Source organism: Oncorhynchus mykiss, chromosome Y (assembly GCF_013265735.2).
Source record: "Oncorhynchus mykiss isolate Arlee chromosome Y, USDA_OmykA_1.1, whole genome shotgun sequence".
NCBI classification, from domain to species: Eukaryota; Metazoa; Chordata; class Actinopteri; order Salmoniformes; family Salmonidae; genus Oncorhynchus; species Oncorhynchus mykiss.
The window spans coordinates 37,073,927-37,100,164 of record NC_048593.1 but is presented as its reverse complement, the minus strand read 5'-3'; the positions used below and the strand labels follow the sequence as shown (position 1 = coordinate 37,100,164).

At 41.1% G+C, this 26,238-nt stretch overlaps 1 protein-coding gene across 7 annotated transcripts in view; it reads right to left on the bottom strand.

Annotated features, from left to right (window-relative positions):
• LOC110510194 (bifunctional heparan sulfate N-deacetylase/N-sulfotransferase 1) overlaps positions 1-26,238 on the bottom strand; it is a 137,082-nt gene extending 110,844 nt beyond the window's left edge. For 4 of the 7 annotated variants that reach the window (XM_036968305.1, XM_036968304.1, XM_036968309.1 and 1 more), the window contains exon 1: positions 26,039-26,238. The gene's annotated coding sequence lies outside the window, so the exon portion shown is untranslated. Of the gene's footprint in view, positions 1-25,909; positions 26,005-26,038 lie in introns of those variants that run through there. The other 3 variants (XM_036968306.1, XM_036968310.1, XM_036968308.1) reach the window with 2 other exon arrangements.

Here is a 26,238-nt window from a genome sequence, read left to right as displayed (position 1 = left end):
GATTAACGAGAATTGTATCTTTAAAATGGTGTAAAAAAACGTGTATGCTTGAGGAATTTTAATTATGAGATTTTTGTTGTTTTGAATTTGGCGCCCTGCACTTTCACTGGCTGTTGGCGAGGTGGGATGCTACCGTCCCGAATATCCCAGAGGTTAAATCCATCTATGATTATAAAGAAACACAACTTGTGTCATCTTCATTACTTTCGATTTGCCCTTCGAACAACATGTGGGAGGAAACAGCGCAATACCTGTTCTAAGTGCTAGGGGAAGTCTATATTCAATAGCCTATATCCCCAGTACAGCCCCAGTCTCCCCTAATCTGCATCAGATGTGCTCAGAAATGTGCTGCTGTCAAAACCATTAATACGGTGCAATTCTGGTTCTTCTCCTTTGTTTGATCCTGAATACTTTGACTTGCAGCAAACCACACCACTGTACGAATTGGTACAAATTGAATCTGACCAAGACCACCATTTAATAAACCACATAGGTGGTGTGTTCACTTTACACCAGTCCAAACAAACCAAGTGGGCTAACACACCAGAGTTCGGAAAAAACGTTCCAAACCTATTCGCTGTGAAAGCCCCTTGGTGTTTTCCACAGAACTCAATGAGACATGGCAATAATTTCATGACATTTTGTGACCATAACAACAGATGATGAAGAACGCAAAGCTGAGTGAAGGACACATTATAATTGTGCTATGACTACCATTGCAAAATGAAAGTCATTTATCTTTGTTGTCTTTTTCTATAGCCTCTTTGATCGTTATGCGATTACATTGTGGTTTCTGTAACTTCCCCACAAACACAATCATTTTATTTCGATAATGACCATCTTTTTTTAGTCATGGCAAAGCATTAGCCTAATTCTGTCCCGATATAACAAAACGTCTTTGTGGAAAAAAACAAATTCATTAAATGCAATCTTTTCAGCAAAAGCTTAATAAAGAGCACAGTTTTGAGCCGCGGCCGCTTCTATCCTTTAGGAGCTTTTAGTGCTGATAGAACTGGGAACATGGAGGATGAGCCAGGTAGTTTCCAGTCTTTCACTCTGTGATCATCTTTACATACTGTCAAAAGTTTTAGAACACCTACTCATTCAAGGGTTTTTCTTTATTTTTACTATTTTCTACATTATAGAATAATAGTGAAGACATCAAAACTATGAAATAACCCATATGCAAACATGTAGTAACCAACAAAAAAATAGTGTTTAACAAATCAAAATGTATTTTCTATTTGAGATTCTTCAAACAGCCACCCTTTGCCTTGATGTCAGCTTTGCATTCTCTCAACCAGCTTCACCTGGAATGCTTTTCCAACAGTCTTGAAGGAGTTCCCACATATGCTGAGCACTTGTTGGCTGCTTTTCCTTCGCTCTGTGGTCCGACTCATCCCAAACCATCTCAATTGGGTTGAGGTTGGGTGATTCTGGAGGCCAGGTCATCTGATGCAGCACTGCATGACTCGCCTTCTTGTTGAAATAGTCCTTACACAGCCTGGAGGGTGTGTCCTGTTGAAAAACAAATGATAGTACCACTAAGCGCAAACCAGATGGGATGGCGCATCGCTGCAGAATGCTGTGGTAGCCATGCTGTTTAACTGTGCCTTGAAATCCACAAATTAACGTTTAACAAGGCACACCTGTTAATTGAAATGCATTCCAGGTGACTAACTCATGAAGCTGGTTGAGAGAATGCCAAGAGTGTGAAAAGCTGTCAAGGCATAGGGTGGCTACTTTGAAGAATCTCAAATATAAAATGTGTTAGGTCTAGAGGTCGACCGATTATGATTTTTCAACGCCGATACCGATTAATTGGCAGACTTAAAAAAATATATGTATTTGTAATAATGACAATTACAACAATACTGAATGAACACGTATTTTAACTTAATATAATACATCAATAAAATCAATTTAGCCTCAAGTAAATAATGAAATGTGTTGAATTTGGTTTAAATAATGCAAAAACAAAGTGTTGGAGAAGAAAGTAAAAGTGCAATATGTGCCATGTAAGAAAGCTAACGTTTCAGTTCCTTGCTCAGAACATATAAAAGCTGGTGGTTCCTTTTAACATGAGTCTTCAATATTCCCAGGTAAGAAGTTTTAAGTTGTAGTTATTATAGGACTATTTCCCTCTATACCATTTGTATTTCATTAACCTTTGACTATTGGATGTTCTTATAGGCACTTTAGTATTGCCAGTGTAACAGTATAGCTTCCGTCCCTCTCCTCGCTCCTCCCTGGGCTCGAACCAGCAACACAACGACAACAGCCACCATCGAAGCAGCGTTACCCATGCAGAGCAAGGGGAATAACTACTAGAAGGCTCAGAGCGAGTGAAGTTTGAAATGCAATTAGCGCGCGCTAACTAGCTAGCCATTTCACTTCGGTTACACCAGCCTCATCTCGGGAGTTGATAGGCTTGAAGTCATAAACAGCGTAATGCTTGACGCACAACGAAGAGCTGCTGGCAAAACGCACAAAAGTGCTGTTTGAATGAATGTTTACGTGCCTGGTTCTGCCTACCACCTCTCAGTCAGATACTTGTATGCTCAGTCAGATTATATGCAACGCAGGACACGCTAGATAATATCTAGTAATATCAACCATGTGTAGTTAACTAGTGATTATGATTGATTGTTTTTTTATAAGTTTAATGCTAGCTACCAACTTACCTTGGCTTACTGCATTCGCGTAACAGGCAGTCTCCTTGGGGAGTGCAACGAGAGAGAGGCAGGTCGTTATTGCGTTGGACTAGTTAACTGTAAGGTTGCAAGATTGGATCCTCCAAGCTGACAAGGTCTATCGTTCTGCCCCTGAACAAGGCAGTTAACCCACTGTTCCTAGGCCGTCATTGAAAATAAGAATGTGTTCTTAACTGACTTGTTAAATAAAGGTATATAAAAAATAAAAATTAGTTATGAAAACTTGAAATCGGCCCTAATTAAATCGGACATTCCAATTAATCGGTCGACCTCTAGTTAGGTCATAGTTTTGTTGATGTCTTCACTATTATTCTACAATGTAGAAAATAGCAAAAATAAAGAAAAACCGTGGACTGAGTAGGAGTCCAAACTTTTGACTGGTACTGTATAAATCACCAACTCCATAGTGTCAGCCTGGAAGTTGTAATTACACATGGACGTTAAAGCTTAATCCCTAGACACACCAAAATAAAATAACCACTGCATTTTCCCTCAGAAAAAAAACTATGGATAAAAGAGAACCTCTACTGGCAACTTCACCAAAACAGTTTAAAACAGCTAGTTACCATATAAAACCATACAAACAGCTAGCTCCCATAGATATTTTTATTTTATTTAACTAGGCAGGTCGGTTAAGAACAAATTCTTATTTGACTGCCTACCCCGGGACAAACCCTCCCCTAACCCCGGACGACGCTAGGCCAATTGTGCGCCGCCCTATGGGACTCCAGATCACGGCCAGTATAAAACAGCTAGTTACCATATAAATACATTTTAAAAACAGTGTAAAAATATTACATGAAGCAGAAACACCTTAGGGCTCCTCTAAAACAACACTACCTACATTCCTGTGCTGTGGGAATGAAGGCTTTTAGTTAAAGAGAACATTTTAGCGCTCGCTTCTCCTGAATAGGTCAAGACTGAGGCAGCAGCTGAGGTATAAGCGACCTAGATCAAGAACTAACGCATGGATGAAGTGGATTCTGGAAGGGAGGTTAGATGCATGTATGATGAGTTCACTGACAACTGGCCTAGATGCTCAAGATTAAAGAGCCAAGCTTACAGGAGTGCAGCTCATCGTTTACATTCACGTCCCCGAACAACAAGCTCTAAGCCAGGCAATCTGTGTGTGTTCCTCTGAGCCAAAGGGCCATGTCCTAGTACAATCTCAGAAAATGTAGATGACCTTCACCAGCTCAGAGTTGCTAAAAAACAGTGTCCTATAAATGAGAGATTGATTGCAGCTCACATTTAGTGCCCCATGCCATGTCGGCTGAACATAATATAGGCTTTGCCACAGCCTATCGCACAGTTCTCACAGAACCTTGATCGCCCCGTTATTGCCCCGTTATCTCACAGCAGAGCTAGTCTGCCTTCTTAACATATGTATCATATTGTAAGTAGTAAGTAATGCAATGTTAACTCTGATTGTATCCCAAAGTAATCATTAAAACAACATCCCAGAAAGCAGCCTCATGTGTTTGTGCCTGATAAGTGGAGCTAGTTTCCCACCGGAGGGGCCCTGAGGCAAATGAAGAAAATACATTTTTCCTTCCTTCCAGGTTGCACATTCAATCTCTTCCCCATACAGTCCCAGACAACAGATGGAAACAGCAGGAGAAATTACACACACACAGCACCAGTGTCGCGCCATATCGGATGTGCACGTGGGTGCAAGGCACTGGAAACTAGAGCAACAAAGGCAGACACTTAAAAAGTTCAGATTGGGGGGGAAAGAAAACAGTCCTCACGTCAGCAGTTCTGCAGCGCAGAGAACAGGCTTCAGGCTTTAACAAAATCAGGGCTAAGATCCTTATTATCTTATAGACTAGAGGAAGGCATGCGAGTCTGCAGAAAAGCCCAGCCCCTGCTTAGACATATATAGGCCTAGTGCACCTAAACACAAGCTTAGGCTGATCATATTGTGCTGCCAGGGAAAAAAACAGTGTTTATTCCACAAGCAAATAGAGTAGCCAGCCTAATAGAAAAAGTAGCCAACCAGAGTTTGTCTAGAATGTCATTGTATACTGTAACATTAAGATTTCCCTTCACTGGAAGTAAGGGGCCCAGCCCGAACAATGAAAAACCACCGCAGTCCATTATTCCTCCACCAAACTTTACAGTTGGCACGATGCATTGGAGCAGGTAGCATTCTCCTGGCATCCTCCAAACCCAGAGCCGTCTGTCGGACTGCCAAACGGTGAAGCGTGATTGCGTTGCTCCAGCTACCAATATATTTGGGCTGCTACACTGCACATTATTACATTGTACGCTTTGCCTGTGAACATCTGTTCTAAGCTTGTACACCAGGCCAGCTGACGCTTGGTATTGCGCATGGTGATCTTAGGCTTGTGTGCGTGCGGCTCGTCCATGGAAACCCATTTCATGAAGCTCCCGACAAACAGTTCTTTCAGAGTCAGTTTGGAACTCGGTAGTGAGTGCTGCAACCGAAGACAGGCGATTTTCATGTGCTACAGCACTCAGCCGTCCCGTTCTGTGAGATTGTGTGGCCTACCACTTCGCGACTGAGCAGTTGCTGCTCCTAGATGTTTTCATTTCACAGTAACAGCACTTACAGCTAACAGGGGCAGCTCAAGCAGGGCAGAAATTTGACAAACGGACTTGTTGACGGTGCAAAGTTAAAAGTCACTGAGCTCTTCAGTAAGGCCATTTAACTACAAATGTTTGTCTATGGAGATTGAATGGCTGTGTGCTCGATTTTATACACCTGTCAGCAACGGGTATGGCTGAAGTCGCCGAATCCACTAATTTGAAAGGGTGTCCACGTACATTTGGTCATGTAGTGTAGTTTCACTCGGTCTAATGCTAACTAGAGTTCACCCGAATCTGGGGAAGTAGATAAAGGGCAAATAAACAATTTATATGGGATGTGCAAATTCATGCTCTCTTCCTCAGTGTAAAGACATTTGACTGCCACCACAGCATACACAAGAGGTGGGACAGTCAGACTGTCACACCAGCAGTGTTTCCCTGTCATCGCTGACTTGGTGAGTGACAGGCACCTGTCCTACCAATAGATCGCTAGTAATGCATATATCTTTCATTCCGGCGGGAGAGGGTTCGGCAGAATTTTTTCTGACTACCGAATTGTAAAGTAGCCTAATTAATTTAAATGGAAAAAGTAGCCGGCTGAAAATGAGTAAATCGGCTGTATAACAGACAGTCGGCGCTAGTGGAAAAGACTGGAATAAAACAGAACTTTTTATTTTATTTTACTTGGCAAGTCATTTAAGAACAAATTCGTATTGACAATGACGGCCTAGGAAGAGTGGGTTAACCGCCTTGTTCAGTGGCAGAAAAACAGATCTTTACCTCGTCAGCTCTGGGATTCGGGGCGGCAGGGTAGCCTAGTGGTTAGAGCATTGGACTAGTAACTGGAAGGTTGCAAGTTCAAACCCCCGAGCTCTAACCACTAGGCTACCCTGCCGCCCCGAATCCCAGAGCTGACGAGGTAAAGATCTGTTTTTCTGCCACTGAACAAGGCGGTTAACCCACTCTTCCTAGGCCGTCATTGTCAATACGAATTTGTTATTAAATGACTTGCCAAGTAAAATAAAAAGTTCTGTTTTATTCCAGTCTTTTCCACTAGCGCCGACTGTCGTTCTGCCCCTGAACAGGCAGTTAACCCACTGTTCCTAGGCCGTCATTGAAAATAAGAATTTGTTCTTAACTGACTTGTCTAGTTAAATAAAGGTAAAATAAAAACATTCAATCTAGCAGCCTTTCAGTTATTAGTCCTGCGCTCTAACCACCCAACATCAACGCTTAGATTACATTTCTCAAGAATAACTGTTGTTGCAAAGAGAAATAATGAACTAGAAATGCCCTTCATGTTACAGTAGGAGAGACAGGGATGCAAACTGCTGAGGGCCCAAAAAGGTGACACTTTTTTGTTGAGGCACTGAAACATGAAAAATCCCTGCTTGCTGGAAAATGCAGGTTTTAACTAATTAAACAACAAAGAATATTATCTACATGATCAGTCTCTGTGTGTAAAATAAAGTGGTTTCTGTGAACCTAACTCCCAGCTAAAATTTTTTTTTTTTTGTCTAGACTTTACTGCAAATGACAAGTCTTGAGAAAAAAACAATACACTATTATTGCAGTTAGCCATGACAGCATTTATAATAGAACGCTTGTGACCACATACATAAATATTGCACTTAGAGGAGAAAAACATCTTATAGTAGATATATAATGGAAAAAAAAAACTGCCATTCTATTATAGTGGCCACTATAGATATAGATCAAGCACACAAGGCTACATGTGTGCAAAAATAACATTCACTGAGTTTAAAAAATACTAAAAATAGAATCCCCCCCTCAAACACATGTTACTGTCAAGTTAAACAACAAAAAAACTATATATTTGGGCTGCTACACTGCACATTACTACATTGTACACTTTCTGCCTGTGGACATCTGTTCTACAATGTGCCAGCAAAAGTGAGAAAGAGGAAAAGTGTGTGGTGTTCCTTTCACCTCTATAGTGGCATCCAGCTTAATCCAGGTCCAGCTCCACTTGATCCCTGAATCCACTTGTTCAACAAGCAATGCCTAATTTTCACCTAATACTGGTGGTCACACGGGGTGGCAGGTAGCCTAGTGGTTAGAGTGTTGGGCCAGTAACCGAAAGGTTGCAAGATTGAATCCCCGAGCTGACAAGGTAAAAATCTGTCGTTCTGCCCCTGAACAAGGCAGTTAACCCACTGTTCCTAGGCCGTCATTGAAAATAAAAATGTGTTCAACGAGGCAAGCTGGACTTGCCTAGTTAAAGAAAGGAAAAATAATTAAATAAATTCACCCAATTCTCTCATTCTGAAAATGAACCACATACTGTAGAGGGAAAACATTAGTTAACAGCTAGTGGTTAGTTCGTTAGCTAGTTCACATTTCAGATTGCCAGGGTCCAGTAAGCAACTAACGCGTTAACTTGAGGAACGGCAAGGAGTCGTATACCAGTTAATACTATAGCAAATTGGTTAGGTTACTAATGTTAGCTAGTGTTACAACCTCATATTGTTCACGGTCTGACTTTATAAGCAAGCTAATAAACACCATAAACTCGATTATTTTATCAGATAAATTGGCTAACGTCGCTCAACATTTCTGGCTAGCTAACGGACAATTCAATCCAGATAGCAAGATACAATGCACTTGTTAACACTTGTTCCACCACACTTTCTCTCTCACCTCAAAAACTTTCCAAATGCCAATAGTTGTTCGGTTACAGCTCATGAAGTACGCTTCATCACCTTCTCATTCCTGTCTCCGTGGTCAGGCTTCTCACCTACCTCTTCCTTATTGTTCAGTGGACACGCTGCTGTAACTGGGAAGCCGACTTTCCAGAACGCGCGTTGATGCTGTAACTAGTAAATTGGTTGTCTCTTCTTTCTTCAGTCTGGTGCTGCACTGCATTATGTTATGTAAACGATTGGCTGAGCCTTGGATACAGCAGCCAGTATTGCTCCAAACGCCCATCACTCGTTTGTTTACAGTAGTGATCCAACCCCCCTTACTAAACTTTTCTTATCGGATCTACATGAATCACGTAGGTCACCTATTTTGGATTCAAACGTCAAATTTAATCAAAAGGTGGCTAGTTTGCATCCCTGGAGAGAAGGGGGGGGGGGGGGGGGGGGGATATGCCCTTCATGTTACAGTAGGCTATGTCAGAGAGAGAAGAGGGGTGCAGTATGCCCTTCATGTTACAGTAGGAGAGTGAAGGGGGAGCAGTATGCCCTTCATGTTACAGTAGGAGAGAAGGGGGGAGCAGTATGCCCTTCATGTTACAGTAGGAGAGTGAAGGGGGAGCAGTATGCCCTTCATGTTACAGTAGGAGAGTTAAGGGGGGAGCAGTATGCCCTTCATGTTACAGTAGGAGAGAAGAGGGGAGCAGTATGTTTTTCATATGTCAGAGAGAGAACGGGGGTGAGCAGAATGTGAGCACTGACACAGATCTACTGCAACAGCAAGCTCAAATCAGTCTTTCCCAGAAGACAGAAATACATGCAGTTCAGAAAAATGTATCGGAAGATTGGATAGAACATTCCAGCGTGCAATGTAATAAGAAAATAAATCAGATGTCCATGTGAGATGGGTGTGTTCCAGGGTGTAGGGACTCTGGTGCAACCGAAGGTCTCAGGCTCCACGCCAGCCAGAGCAGTGGAATTACATAATGAAGTGTTTCTAGAGCAGAGAGGCTTGAACTGCTGCCTGCCACATCTCTCCTCTACGTTTCATCAGCCTCCCCCCCCCCCCCCCATGACAACTCCACCTTTGTCAGCTCTCCAGTGAAATAACACAGACAGGGAAGCAAAAACAAGTCAGTCATTTTTGTCACCGCTCTTGACATTTGAACCCAATTTTTTTTCTCCCTCCAGCAGCCATGTAATTCAAACAGCTTGCTTGCCTGGAAGAGATCACACTTCGGCTGACAGAAGGAAAAGAAGCAAGTGAAATAAATAGCAGTGTGCATTGAGATGAGAAAAATCAGTCATTCATTCCGTTTGAGCAAGTTATAAAAACCCATTTTTGAAAAAAACAATTTAACTGAGACGAAATGCCAATTCTGGCCTTGACCATGTCTGGGATTGAGCATTTCGTCCTGGGCTGTGTGATGCAGTGACCCTTCTCTGCTTTCCGCTGTTGTTTTCTCTGTCTGCAAACACTGCGCAGTAAACACAATCTCACAACCTGGAATGGAACAAGTACACAGGCTGCATAATCAAATGATTGAATTAAATTCCACTAAAAGGAGCAGTTGCTATATAATTGTAAAACAGTGCATGACAATCTCTTCAGTTTTTGCTTCATTTAAAGTGAACAATTCTGGAGTGCAGGGCTCAGTTGCATCTGCTTTCTGCAACTAATACCCATCAAGACACTGGTGCCTGACATCATTAGGGATGTAAAACAGTGACCCGGCCACTGGAGTTTAGCTGCTTGTTAAGAAACATACCTACTGGACATCTACACATGACAACTTTTACATGGAGAATCCATTTACTGGCAAGATTAGGAAAAAAAACTTAGGCATGACATGCCAACACAAAACTCTGAACCTACACATGACCGAAGTGAAATGGCTGGCTAGTTAGCATGCGCTAATAGCGTTTCGAACTTCACTCGCTCCGAGGTTGTTTCCCTTGCTCTGCATGGGTAACGCTGCTTCAAGGGTGGCTGTTGCCGATGTGTTCCTGGTTCGAGCCCAGGTAGGAGCGAGGAGAGGGACGGAAGCTATACTGTTACACTGGCAATACTAAAGTGCCTATAAGAACATCCAATAGTCAAAGGTTAATGAAATACAAATGGTAGAGAGAAAAATAGTCCTATAATTCCTATAATAACAACTACACCTAAAACTTCTTACCTGGGAATATTGAAGACTCACGTTAAAAGGAACCACCAGCTTTCATATATTCTCATGTTCTGAACAAGGAACTTTAAACGCTAGCTTTCTTCCATGGCACATATTGCACTTTTGCATTATTTAAAGCAAATTGAACATGTTCCATTATTTATTTGAGGCTAAATTGATTTTATTGATGTATTATATTAAGTTAAAATAAGTGTTCATTCAGTATCGTTGTAATTGTCATTATTCCAAATAAAAAAAAATTGTCTGATATGTCGGTATCGGCTTTTTTTGGTCCGCCAATAATCGGCGTTGAAAAATCATAATCGGTCGACCTCTAATGCATACCACACAAGACATACCACCAGGGGTCTCTTCACAGACCCCAAGTCCAAAACAGACTCTGAGAAATGCAGAGTACTATATAGAGCCATGACTACCTGGAACTCTATTCCACATCAAGTAACTCAAGCGGGCAGTAAAATCATATTGAAGAAACATAAAAACTACACCTTATGGAACAATGCAGACTGTGAGACACACACACACACACACACACTAAAATGTAATATTGTGGTATTATACATTCTGCATTGTAGATATGTAGTGGTGTAATAACATCCTATATCATGTACAGTTTATTTTTGTGTTGACATTGCCTTAATCTTGTTTGGACACCAGGAAGAAGAGCTGCTGCCTTGGCAGGAACTACTGGGAATGCTTAACCTGTCTTGGGATAAGGGGGCAGTATTTTCACCTCCAAATGAAAAGCGTGCTCAAATTAAACTGCCTGCTACTCAGGCCCATAAGCAATGATATGCATATAATTAGTAGATTTGGATCGAAAACACTAAAGTTTCCAAAACTGTTAAAATAATGTCTGTGAGTATAACAGAACTGATATGGCAGGCAAAAACCCGAGGAAAATCCAACTGGAAAGTACTATTATTTTGAAAGGCTGTTTTTCCATTGAAAGCCTATCCACCATAAAAATACTTAGGATCCAGTTCACGGGCTCTATGGCTTCCTCTCCATGTGGCCAGTCTTTAGGCATTGTTTCAGGCTTTTACTCTGAAAAATGAGGGAGATACCACTTTCAATCAGTGGCCAGTGGAAATTTCCAGACATCAGTCATGCACCTGATCGGGAACGCGCCTTTCTTGTTTCTCCTTTTCTATTGACAAAGCTTTTGTCCGGTTGAAATATTATTGACTATTTATGACAAAAACAACCGGAGGATTGATTTTAAACATCGTTTGGCATGTTTCTACAAACTTTTATTGTACTTTAAAAAAATACTTAGTCTGCCCGCGTCTTGTGCATTCAGATTACTGGACAAAACGCTCGAACAAAAATGAGGTTTTTGGTCATAAAGAGGGACACTATCGAACAAAATAAAAATGAATTGTCTAACATGGAGACCTGGGAGTGCCACCAGATGAAGATCAAAAGGTAAATGCTATTTCTGACTTTTGTGACACTTCTCCTTGTTTGGAAAATGGCTGTATGGGTTTCTGTGGCTAGGCGCTGACCTAACATAATCTCAAAGTGTGCTTTCGCCGTAAAGCCTTTTTGAAATCTGACACAGCGGTTGCATTAAGGAGAAGTTTCTTTATTCGTATGTTTAACACTTGTATCTTTTATCAATATTTATGATTTCTGTTATTTGATGTGGCTCTCTGCACTGTCACCGGATGTTTGTTTGAGGCAATGCATTTCTGAACATAACACACCAATTTCAAATGAGGTTTTGGACATAAAGATTAACTTTATCGAACAAACACACATTTATTGTGTAACATGAAGTCCTGTGAGTGCCATCTGATGAAGATCAAAGGTTAGTGATTAATTGAATCGCTATTTCTGACTTGTGAGCCCTCTCCTTGGCTGGAAAATGGCTGTACGGTTTTCTGTGACTAGGCGCTGACCTAACAATCGTTTGCTGTGCTTTCGTCGTAAAGCCTATTTGAAATCGGACACTGTGGTTGGATTTACAAGAAGTTTGTCTTTAAAATGGTGTAAAATACAAGTATGTTTGAGGAATGTTAATTATGGGATTTCTGTTGTTTTGAATTTGGCGCCCTGCAATTTCACTGGCTGTTGTCGAGCTTGTACCAGAGAGGTTAATTAACACCAGGAAGAAGAGCTGCTGCCTTTGCAGGAACTAATGGGGGCCCTTAATAAATACAAAATATTATAAGTGCAGATACAGGGCTGCAAATCAATAGAATGATTGACTGCACCTGAGACCCAAAGTCACAAAATGGACAGCAGTCAGCTTCACATCCATAAGGAAATACTGTTTAGTCCTGCTGGGAGAGACCTGGCCTACAATCTCTGACTAAACACTTTCGTGAACGCTTCTCATCAATTCTTCATATTCAGAACAAGACATGGCACCATCCCTGACTGATAAAAGGAATCTAAATCTACATCAGTCATTGTGACAGGTCCATACTGTGGAGCATGACATCAGTGAAAACCTGGACTGTAACAAAAGGAAACCTGGAGCAGGCTCAAGGCTGGGCGAAATCAGTTGATAGCAATAGAACATGGACGGACGGACGGACACACACAATATTTGTGTGTAGAATAGATAGCTTGATGTAAACTGTAATATAAAATAGTGAAATCTCCACAGTAAACATATTACTAAAGCCTACTGTAGACTGGGACCATCATGCCAATCTAAACTGGGGGGAGAAGAAAAAAAAAAATCACATAGCAGACTTCCCACTGTATCACGGCTGACTGAAAATGAAAGGTATGGCAGGCTGATACCTGCGGGATGGTATACCACTGTGTGTGTGTATGCATGTCGACTAATTCACGTTGGCTGAATGGAGATTTGCTTCTCTGGATCCATGTGATTATAAATGCAGGCTTAATACTAACACTAACAGTATAGGCCACCTACAGTGGTAGAGCTGCATGGCTCATTCCCACCAGATTATGGGATCATACACAGATTAACATTATAGCCTACTCAGCATTATTCCAGTCATTTTTGCTGCTGGCCTGGCCGGGCATTTATCATGATGCTAACAGGTGAATTTTAGACTTCACCGGTTTGTCAGATCAGTGGATTTGACATGCTGGTAAATACCTGTCGTTGTGATTGGCATTTTATAAACCTTACAGCGTGACAAATGTACACTGGTAATGAGAGAGTATGCACTGAATCATGTGTGTTTATGAGGAGTCTTGTTCAAATTAAAGGTGTTGCAACCCTGAGTGTCAGCTGGCAACGGCCAATTGAGTAAAACAGCCTAACTACTGTGCTAAGGGCACTAACCGTAGGGTTTTGCTAATTTGACACACACTGAAACATGGTGACTCACGTGTCAGAGGCTCATTACTGTCAACAATGCTGTTCACATCAATTGTGAGAACGTGGACATCAGCCAAATCTAAATTGGTGTAGATTAGTTGGTGAGAATCTCTCCTAATGAAATCAATATGGACGTGGATGACACTGTCGTCAGGTCAAACCGGACTAATCAGAAGACGGGCACAAGCTGCATTAAAGGAAGACTCCTACTGCCAACAAACTGCTTCAACTCTGGTCTCCACAGAGCAAATAAGTGACTCATTAGTACAAAACAGTGGCACATTCCTATAGCATTTAGACACGGTCTATGTCATGATATAATAAACTGCATTCCGAACATGCGAGCAGACAGCGAGTCTGCATTTTTCTATCACTTAACTGCTCTCAGTAAATCCTAATTCCATTTCAACCAGTCAAAATAATTCAGTAGAATAAACATAAGGAGCTGAGCTACGCCAAACAAATTACATTAGTGTGGTTTACAATAGTAGCAAGGACACCTGGATAATCATTAGCGTAAGACCAGGGATCAACAGAGCAATCCCAGTCATTACAGAAAATCAGCTAGTTGTCTCCTCGCATGCAGACAAAACACGTAATGAACCAGGGCCGGTTTCCTGATAAAACTTTGGCTTTCGTGTGTTTTAACAAATACATCTTCCCTATTAAAAATGGCAGAAGATGTAACATGCTTTTCTCAGAACAGCACGCAGAGAGAACGATCGCTAAGTGCGTCGTTGGAGCATGTTGTTTCGACACTGACAGGATGGAAAGAACTGGAGCACTGCTCTCAGATTCCCCTTCTCCATTCAAATCTTCCCATGACATGATTTCACAATACTGACGACAGATCAGCTCCTAGAGATATTTTAGGCGTACCACCTACGGCTGCAAATATTGAGGCGGCTTATCATAGAAAAATGCACAAAATCACAGATTTGCCACGTCATTGCGCACATTAGGCTACACATTAAATATACGGAGACAAATTACAGACAGCATACTTGACTATATAACGTATTTCCATGATTTATATTTTAATGCAGTCATCTCAGGTTGCTTATTTGTATCAACTGCAAAGACATTGGCAACTTTGTATTTGTAGTCAGCTTTATTCTGAAGTTATCAGTGCTCACAGAGAGATGGATAAACCGTGTGATTCTATGTTTCTGAGATTCTGTGTATAAAGTGATGCAGGAGGGCAAAAAAATAATCAAATGACGCACTTAGTTGTTCTACGAGTGGTCTACGGCAGGTGTTCGATTACGAGTGTTTTCAAGAGCAAAGTTAATAACGATAGTTTTGGGAAACAGCTCGGAGATTTAGCGATGCTTCTATGAAGGTTCAATGGGTGAACTTAGCCTTAAGAAGCTTTTGGAAAACCGGTCCCTGGACTTTGAATACAGTATGTCTGACTTGGAGGGTTTTTTACAAGGGATGGAAGCCTAGGAATTACATCTAATGAAAGAGTAAACTTGCCTGTCACTGTGCCTTACTTTAGAGCAGTTTGACAGATCTCTTCTATCATGATCTGTCACTTTCTGAATTTAAACCCCATACATTTCCAGAACATCACATGCACCTTGTTAATGAAGTCAAGCGGCTCGTCCTGCCAAGAGATAAGAGACCAGCTGCCGATGTATCCCACTGTGAATGAGAAGGAGTTGATACTTGGGCGAGTTTAACACAAATGTTGACAGAGGCAAAGTGTGTTGACAGAGAGGCAAAGTGTGTTGACAGAGTCAAAGTGACAGCTTGCTCAGTGTTGGTTCCAGCCGAGAGGGTGACTGGGCAGCTAGGCAGAACTTGGCAGTGCCCCTTGCGAAGAAAAATTGCTATGCAGTCCCCAGATTTGGCACGCTTCTCCCAGAGATGAATTACTCTTTCCTCCACGTCGAACAGAATGAGCGCTGAAGGGGAGAGAAACGCTGGCTGACTGGCACAACAAGGACGAGGACCAGTGACAGGCAGTCAAAGGCATTACGTGGCTCGGTCCCTTCACTTCTGGCTACCAAACAACCCACAGGCAGGAACAGTTTTGAGATGAAGGGAAAATTATTAGACCAAAAGGTGAGTTCAAAACAGTTCACCTGACAGGACTGAATCCAAACTTTACACTTGATTTTATGTGCATTTTCCATTTACTGTACTTTGCCACATTTGGTGACGACGAAATCTGAAAACACTCTGGAGAAAATATGGGTTAGGTACACCTTAAGACAAAAAAATGACAAGGGTTTGAGTGAGAAGACTAACTGGTGTCTCCAAGTGGCCACACCTCTCCAGAGTGTGCACAGTTCAAGTAATTTCAATGCACTTTTATGACTCAAAGAAGAATCTTCAACTATAAAGGCGTTTTTTTTAAGTTATCCTAGCTGTGCTGTTGAGGAACTAGAGCAAACACACTTGCAGTTGTTTTGTTTGGAACTCAGCCCTGCATCCCCGCCATCACACAATCACTGTTGTTGTTTACGCAATCCAAAAACAGCCCATTATAAATCAATCTGGGTCAGGTGGGCATCATTTGAAAGCTTGTTCTACTGCCAACATGTCTAGATACGTTATAACGTACGATCTTACAGTGTTAGGCTTTCACAGGGCAACCGATCATAATTCTGATCCGCATACAAAAAGGGGTCATGCATGTATTCAGGTGCGTGTTCCACAGCGAATTTCCTCCACAATAGTCAAACATGTTCACAATAGCACACCATGGCATCTGGTAAATGTACATCATAGTGATGATAAACTTTGACACTGTATATGACATGAGTTTTATGATATGGAAATGTGACGTGCACGTTTGGACTCACGGGTGTCCGGATTGGTTGTATGACAGAGGTATTTATTATAACTCTCAACGTCTCATCCTTCAAAATACATCATCCTCTTAATTTACAGTGATTGGGGACATTGCCCTTTGTAGGGTGCCGTTAAAAATGTGTGCCCTGGCACTTATCGTAAGAGTGTTAACCCCAGTGTCCTGGCTAAATTCCCAATCTGGCCCTCATACCATCATGGCCACCTAATCATCCCCAGCTTCCAATAGGCTCATTCATCTCCCCGTAACTATTCCCCAGGTCATAAATGAGAATGTGTTCAGTCAACACACCTGGTAAAAGGTGTAAATGTGTTTCTTTATACAGTATTTCCCCTCCCTCAAAATAATTTGCCGACGTTTCCCAATTAGCGGGGGGGGGGGTAAGTTCTTGTCGCTCAAGTTCAGAATGGCTGTCAGTCAAAACTCATACAGCTCAGAGCCTGAGCTCTGGCGTCATGTATAGCATGTTACTGAACAGCCACTGGGTTCCAATTTAGGTGTTTAACAGGGTCCAAATTAGCAATTTTCAACCCGCGTACAGGTACGAGTGTAAAGGGTAACGTTAGGCAGTTAAGTTAGCGGCCATTTAATTTAGTGGCATTAAGGTGAGTTGTTTTGCTTTGGTAGGAAAAGTGCTGCCAGAATGTATAGAATCGATTTAGGCAGCGGTTAGTAGGCCACTCAATATTTAATGACAGCGTGCTGACAAATATATACTGAACAAAAATATTTAAAAACTCAAAATGTCAAGTGTTGGTCCCATGTTTCATGAACCTAAATTAAATATCCCAGAAATGTTCCATACACGCAAAAAGCTTATTTCTGAAATGTGCAAGTGTTTACATCACTGTTCATTTCTCTTTTGCCAAGATAATCCATCCACAGGTGTGGCATATCAAGAAGCCGATTAAACAGCATGATCATTATACAGGTGCACCTTGTGCTTGGGAATATATCTATAATATATATGTCTCAAGTTGGGGGAGCGTGCAATTGGCATGTTGAATGCAGTGATGTCCACCAGAGCTGTTTCCAGAGAATTTCATGTTAATTTCTCTACCACATCTTTTTAGAGAAATTGGCAGTACGTCCAACCAGCCTCACAACCATGTGTAACCCCGCTAGCCCAGGACCTCCACATCCGGTTTCTTCACCTGCGGGATCATCTGAGATCAGCCACCCGGCCAGCTGATGAAACTGAGGAGTATTTGTGTCTGTAATAAAGCCCGTTTGTGGGGGAAAACTCATTCTGATTCTGCTGGACCTGGCTCCCCAGTGGGTGGGCCTATGCCCTCCCAGGCCCACCCATGGCTTTGCCTCTTCCCAGTCATGTGAAATCCATTGATTAGGACCTAATGAATTGATTTGAATTGACTGATTTCCTTAAAATGAACTGTAACGCAGTAAAATTGTCTAAATGGTTGCATGTTGCGTTTATATTTTTGTTGAGTATATTTTAGACTACAGAGCCAAATGGCGGGACATGAGAGTTGATATTATTACTGTTACTATTTATTAATACTATTTATTTAAGCTGCTATACAAAGTCACTTTTCTAGTCTTAATTCATTTTGATTAATCGTTCATTCTGCTATTACTACTACTACTTATTTTTGGACTTTGAGAAGGCAGTCTATGGGGGTACCACAGGGTTAAATTCTCAGGCAGACTCTCTTCTCTGTATATATCAATGATGTCGCTCTTGCTGCGGGTGATTCCCGGATCCACCTCTACGCAGACGCCAGAATGAGCTAGAATGCCATACAACACTCCTTCCGTGGCCTCCAACTGCTCTTAAACGCTAGTAACAACCAAATGCATGCTTTGCAACCGTTCCCTGCCCGCACCCGCCCAACATCACCACCCTGGACGGTTCCAACCTAGAATATGTGGACAACTACAAATACCTAGGTGTCTGGCTAGACTGTAAACTCTCCTTCCAGACTCATATTAAACATCTCCAATCCCAAATCAAATCTAGAATCGGCTTTCTATTTCGCAACAAAGCCTCCTTCACTCACGCCGCCAAACTTACCCTAGTAAAACTGACTATCCTACTGATCCTCGACTTCGGGTGATGTCATCTACAAAATAGTTTCCAATACTCTACTCAGCAAACTGGATGCAGTTTATCACAGTGCCATCCGTTTTGTTACCAAATCACCTTATACTACCCACCACTGCGACCTGTATGCTCTAGTCGGCTGGCCCTCGCTACATATTCGTCGCCAGACCCACTGGCTCCAGGTCATCTATAAGTCTATGCTAGGTAAAGCTCCGCCTCATCTCAGTTCACTGGTCACGATAACACCCACCCGTAGCACACGTTCCTGCAGGTATATCTCATTGATCATCCCCAAAAGCCAACACCTCATTTGGCCGCCTTTCCTTCCAGTTCTCTGCAGCCAATGACTGGAACGAACTGCAAAAATCACTAAAGTTGGAGACTTATTTCCCTCACCAACTTTAAACATAAGCTATCTGAGCAGCTAAACGATTGCTGCAGCTGTACATAGTTCATCTGTAAATAACCCACCCAATCTACCTACCTCATCCCCATATTGTTTTGATTTACTTTTCCGCTCTTTTGCACACCAGTATTTCTACTTGCACATCATCATCTGCTCATTTATCACTCCAGTGTTAGTCTGCTAAATTGTAATTATTCGCTCCTATGGCCTATTTATTGCCAACCTCATGCCTTTTGCACACACTGTATATAGACAATTTTTTTCCTACTGTCATTGACTTGTTTATTGTGTTATTGGCTTGTTTATCCCATCTGTAACTCTGTGTTGTTGTCTGTCACACTGCTTTGCTTTTTCTTGGCCAGGTCACAGTTGTAAATGCGAACTTGTTCTCAACTAGCCTACCTGGTTAAATAAAGGTGAAATAAAAATACTAATTTGATTCTTGATATTACTGCATTGAGAAGAATTAGCAAGCAAGCATTTCACTGTACCATGTGCACGTGACCAATAAACTTTGATTTTAGTAAGTCTCATCTTAAGTTACTTATTTTGTGAAATCATGGACCAAGTAGAACCTCCTGATACAACTACCAAGCCTATCTGAATGGGAGATGAGCTACTTAACTTTTATTATTTCGGCAAACATTACAAATGGGAACATTATTGCACAAACAATAGATGGCTTGATGAGCAACTCAGGTCATGCTTCACAGCCTCAAAATAGTTATTTAGGTAGGATTGTCTCCCCATTCATTACATCTCAATTGACCAATATTGCAACCGGACACCGACACAATGCCGGTTATGGGAGCAGGGGGAAGCCAATCTGGGGAGCATATCAATCTGCGGCACACTAATACTGGATAAGCATCTCTGGTAAAGGTTTAAATGGAATACACTAATGGATATTGCACAACTTTAGGATGATCTTGATAATACCTAGAAACAGTGCAGCTTTTTAAGAGCATTTCAATGCTCAGAGGGATAATTCTCAAGTACACTAAAATCTACAGTCCGGGGCCATAAAACATTAAAAAGATTACTGTGTTAAAAACAGCTGGTCTTCATTTTGCTAAAAAAATAATAATAAAAAAAAGTCCACTAGACAGGTTATACCAGCACAAGATGGGCTGAAAAGCCATTGCTTGTGGTCAAAATTACACTAAATGGTGGAATAAAGAGAGTGAGTATTAGTTATTATTACTCTACAATCCATCACATAGGAGAAGCATGAGGCTTAACACACCTACATGGATAGGACAACATTTAAAATGTTTCTTACAGAATAACTATAAAAAGCAAATGGATGACCATGGTAGCACTGAAAAATAGAGAACTTTGGGGAAATGATCAGACCAACAAAAAAAAAACAAGACGACTGACTCCAAAACACGACAAGACTGACTCCAAAATATTACACTGTTGATATTGTGCATTTGACATTTACTGTACTTCTCCCAGCATTTGTCAATAACAATCTGAAAAGAGCATTCCTGAAAATGTTGGGGTAGGTGCAACATTAGAAAAAAATTATTACAAGGGTTTGGTATCAGAGCTCTAACTGGTGTCTCCAAGTGGCCACACACACACACACACACACCTCTCCAAACTGAGCACAGATCCTAAGTAATTTCAAAGCATATGTTTTTTTTAGCTCTCCCATCTTTGCCGTTGAGGAACTGAAGCAACCACACAGTTTTTGTTTAGAACACAGCCCTGCATCCACACAATTACTGTTGTTGTTTAAGAAACGCAAAAATGTTCCATTATAAATCACAATCTGGGTCAGGTGGGCATCATTTGAAAGCCTGTTATATTGCCAACATGTCTAGATAAGTTATAACATACGACCTTACAGTGTTAGGCTTTCATAGAGCAATTCAGACAAACAGATAGGAATTTGGGTGAGCATAGAATGGAGTCATGAGTGCATTCAAGTGCGTGTTGCACGGCTAATTTTCTTCACAATACGACAAACATAGGCTCATTCCTATCAGGACAACCCAGGGTATAGCGCATGTCATCCTTTTAACTGTACATCAAACGGAGCGATCATAAATGTTCATTCTGTAAATTACATGAATTTTCATATATGGAAATGTGCACAATTGTACTCACGGGTGTGTGGCTTGCTTGACATGACATCAAAACTATTTATTATAATCCTCAACTCATCTTTCAGAGCACATCGACTCCGCTCGATATACAGCATTCCCCTCACCCTCGCAAAAAAAAAAACTGCAAAAGAATTCCAATTAGCGGGAGGGATGGGGACATTTTTGTGTGCGTTGTACACACGATTAGAAGGGCCGTCAGTTGAAACCCATACAGTGCTGTAAAGCGGACAGCCGTAGCGTTGACGTCATATATACCATGAACAAAATTAAATGCATCATGCAACAATTAAGATTTTACTGAGTTACAGTTCATAAGGAAATCAGTCAATTGAAATAATTCATTTGGCCCTAATCTATGGATTTCACATGACTGGGAATACAGACATGCATCTGTTGGTCACATGGCTTTTTTTTTAAGTAGAGGCATAGATCAGAAAAACAGTTAGTATCTGGTGTAATCACCATTTGCCTCATGCAGCGCAACATCTCCTTCGCATAGAGTTGATCAGGCTGTTGGTTGTGGTCTGTGGAATGTTGTCCCACTCCTCTTCAATGTCTGTGCGAAGTTGTTGGATAGTGGCAGGAACTGGAACACGCTGTCGTACACGTCAATCCAAAGCATGCCAATCATGCTCAAATGGGTGGCATATGTCTGGTGAGTATGCAGGCCATGGAAGAAGTGGGATATTTTCAGCTTCCAGGAATTGTGTACAGATCTTTGCATTATCATGCTGAAACATAAGTTGGTTTACGATAGAGAAATTAGCATTAAATTCTCTGGCAAGAGCTCTGGTGAACATTCCTGCAGTCAGCATACCAACTGCATGCTCCCGCAAAACTTGAGACATCTGTGGCATTGTGTGATAAATCTGCTCATTTTAGAGTGGGCTTTCGTTGTCATTTGCACAAGGTGCACCTGTGCAATTATCATGCTGTTAAATCAGCTTCTTGATATGCTACACCTGTCAGGTGGATGGATTATCTTGGCAAAGGAGAAATGCTCACTAACAGGGATGTAAACAAATTTGTGCACAAAAATTGAGAAAAATATTTGAGCATATGAAAAACTTCTGGAATGTTTTATTTCAGCCCAAGAAACCAACATTTACATGTTGCGTTTATATTTTTGTTCAGTGTGTGTGTTCATATTAGTTGGCGGGGGTCTTCAAAATTTTGTTTTGATGTATTTCTAATACTTAAAAAAGAAATTCTGGTAGATGTTTTCAAAGACCCCTTTTTCCATCTTTCTGAACAGAAATCAAAACATTCCCCTACTCATAATTTTTAGGATGGAAAATTAAAATATGCCTTAATTTCTCAAAAATATATACTCTTAGCTTTCATTTGACATCCAATTTGATATGCTCCCATCACGTTGGTGCTGAGGAGTCCTTTTACATGAAATGAGAATTGGATATTGGTGTGCATGGATTATGCTATGGCTGTAAGGAGCCGGTACTTTACACACAAAAAAGCCAACCAAGACTTTGAACATACAGTGCCTTCAGAAAGTATTCACACCCCTCGACTTTATCCACATTTTGTTGTGTTACAGCCTGAATTTAACATGTATTAAATTGAGATTGTGGGTCACGGTGCAACACACAATATTCCATCATGGCAAAGTGGAAGTGTTAAATATTTTTCCAAATTACTTCAATTAAAAGCTGAAATGTCTTGAGTCAATAAGTATTCAACCCCTTTGCTATGGAAAATATAAATCAGTTCAGGAGTAAAAATGCACTTAGTAGTTACAGTTGAAGTCATCAGAAGTTTACACACACCTTAGCAAAATACATTTAAACTCAGTTTCACAATTTCTGACATTTAATCCGAGTAAAAAAACCCTGTCTTAGGTGAGTTAGGATCACCACTTTATTTTAATGTGAATTGTCAGAATAATAGGATAATTATTTATTTCAGCTTTTATTTCTTTCATTACATATCTAAATTGGTCAGACGTTTACATACACTCAATTAGTATTTGGTAGCATTGCCTTTAAATTGTTTTGGGTAGCCGTCCACAAGCTTCCCACAATCAGTTGAGTGAATTTTGGCCCATTCCTCCGGACAGAGCTGATGTAACCGAGTCAGTTTTGTAGGCCTCCTTGCTCGCACAAGCTTTTTCAGTTCTGCCCACAAATGTTCTACATGATTGAGGTCATGGCTTTGTGATGGCCACTCCAATACCATGACTTAGTTGTCCTTAAGCCATGTAGACACAACTTGGGACCAAGCATTAACTTCCTGGCTGATGTCTTGAGATGTTGCTTCAATATTGGTTGGGATGGTGTTCTTCGGTTTGCAAGCCTCCCCCTTTTCCTCCAAACATAACGATGGTCATTATGGCCAAACAGTTCCATTTTTGTTTCATCAGACCAGAGGACATTTCTCCAAAAAGTACAATCTTTGTCCCTATGTGCAGTTGCAAACTGTAGTCTGGCTTTTTTATGCCGGTTTTGGAGCAGTGGCTTCTTCCTTGCTGAGCGACCTCTCAGGTTATGTTGATATAGGACTCGTTTTACTGTGGGTATATATACTTTTGTACCTGTTTCCTCCAGCATCTTCACAAGGTGAAGGGGCGGCAGTGTAGCCTAATGGTTAGAGTGTTGGACTAGTAACCGGAAGGTTGCAAGTTCAAATCCCCGAGCTGACAAGGTATCTGTCATTCTGCCCCTGAACAGGGAACTAGGCCGTCATTGAAAATACGAATTTGTTCTTAACTGACTTGCCTAGTTAAATAAAGATTTTTTAAAAAAATATATATATATATATATATTTTTTTTTAAAGGTCCTTTGCTGCTGTTCTGGAATTGATTCGCACTTTTCGCACCAAAGTACGTTCATCTCTAGGAGACAGAAAGCGTCTCCTTCCTGAGGGGTATGGCGGCTGCATGGTCCCATGGTGTTTATACTTGCGTCTTATTGTTTGTACAGATGAACATGGTATCTTCAAGCATATGGAAATTGATCCCAAGGAGTAACCAGACTTGTGGAGGTCTACATTTTTTTTTCTGAGGTCTTGGCTGATTTCTTTTTCCCATGATGTCAAGCAAAGAGGCACGAAGTTTGAAGGTAGGCCTTGAAATAGATCCACAGGTACACCTCCAATTGACTCAAATGATGTAAATTAGCCTATCAGAAACTTCTAAAGCCATAACATTTTGTGGAATTTTTCAAGCTGTTTAAAAGGCACTGTCAACTTAGTGTGTGTAAATGTCTGACCCACTGGAATTGTGATATAGTGAATTATAAGTGAAATAATCTGTCTGTAAACAATTGTTGGAAAAATTACTTGTGTCATGCACAGAGTGGATGTCCTATCCGACTTGCAAAACTATAGTTTGTTAACAATAAATTTGCGGTGTGGTTAAAAAACGAGCTTTAATGACTCCAACCTAAGTGTTTGTAAACTTCCGACTTCAGCTGTACATGGACTGTGTGCAATAAGTGGTTAACAATTTTTGAATGACTACCATGTCTCTGTACCCCACACATACAGATAATTGTAAGGTCCCTCCAATTTCAAACACTGATTCAAACACAAAGACCAGGGAGACTTTCCAATGCCTCGCAAAGATGGGCACCTATTGGCAGATGGGGGGAAGCAAACGTTGAATGTCCCTTTAAGCATGAAGTTATTAATTACACTTTGGATCGTGTATCAATATATCCAGTCACCACAAAGACACAGGCATCATTCCGAACTCAGTTGCAGGAATGGAAGGAAACCACTCAGGAATTTCACCATGAGCCCAATGGTGACTTTAAAACAGATAGAGTTGAACGGCTGTTTGGGGCAAATCTAACAACACTGCAACAACTTAATATGTTCAAGCATGATGGTGGCTGCATCATGTTATGGGTATGCCTGTCATAAAAAAATACTCCGTAGTCCTTGCCTAACAAAAATAAATGGAATATCGCTAAGCACACTCAAATTACTAGAGAAAACCCTGGTTCAGTCTGCTTTCCAACAGACACTGGGAGATGAATTCACATTTCAGCAGAGTTCCTGCTGTAATCGCTGCCAAATGTAATTCTAACAGTAATTCTAACAGGTATTGGCTCTGGGGTGTGAATACTCGTGTACATGAGATATCTGTAAACATTTCTAAACAACATTTTCGCTTTGTCAAAATAAGGTATTGTGTAGATGGTAAGATTTTGTTTTAGCCATTTTGAATTCAGACTGTAATAGAATGTGGAATAAGTGAAGGGGCATGAGTACTTTCTGAAAGCACTATATATCCATGGCAAACTGAGTCGATTTGAAATGGCATTGTACAACAGACCAGTGAACTCAACAAAGGTAGCCTACTTCAACACACAAGTGACAACCAAAAAAATTGGCATTATTGCATTTTTAGTGAGCTACACTTCAGTTATTACACTCAAACTGGGAGAATCATTTACCAATTTAGTAGCCATGGCCAAGTACAAACAAAACGAATGTTAAGGTTTACGTGCGAATTACATTGCGGCAGGCTCCATCACTGGAGTTCTCACGTTATAGTATAAAGTGTGCATTGGAAACCGGTATGGTTACACTTAAACATAGGCATAATAAGATGCAGTCAACATATCCTTGTTACTATGTTGTTTTATATTCATCAGCCCAAAGCAAAGTGTGAGTCTTCTGAAATCTAAGTAACGTTAAACGAGCACGCATTATAGTAGATCTAGCCATCAATCATTACTCAGCAACTGTGCATGAAAACAAATGTTCTAGCTACAATGAACGTAAACGCTATCCTACCCAATGTTAACTAGCTAGTCAATTTAATAGATAACACAGCCAGCCAGCTAGTTTCGGGGTTTTTCCAAATCATGATTAGCTGGCTAACAGAACTAGCTGGCTAATTCAATCAGTGTAAAAACTAACATCACCACCTGATAAGGCTAGCAAACTAGCTATCATGCAACAGCATGGCAGTTTTCCAGAATTATAAATCACTAAACTTTTTGTTTTGTTATAAAGACAGCTCAAAAGCAACAGTGGTTAAGATTTTAGACACGAACATTTACACATCTAGCTAACTGACGTTAGCCATGTCCTCGTTGCTTTGTAGCTTACCTAGCTAGCTGCCACTCACTCTTGAGTCGAATTCGGAGAAAGGGGGACTTTCAGAGGCCAGCGTTCCCATAACCCATAAATCCAGCGCACGCTTACTAGACAAACACATTTAACAAAATAGCAACTTACCCACTTGATTGTTTCGCCGACACGACCAGCTTGGTGTATACAATCTGGATCTAGAGTTTGACATTAGCAGTAGCTAGCTTTACCAGTATTGGGGCGTCCCGGTTTAGATGTGGTTTGTTACTGGTGGAGAGAAACATGAGGACTCGCCACCCTCCTTCACCTCGTCGCCTTCTCGGATAAGCGATTGCTCGCTAGAGGGC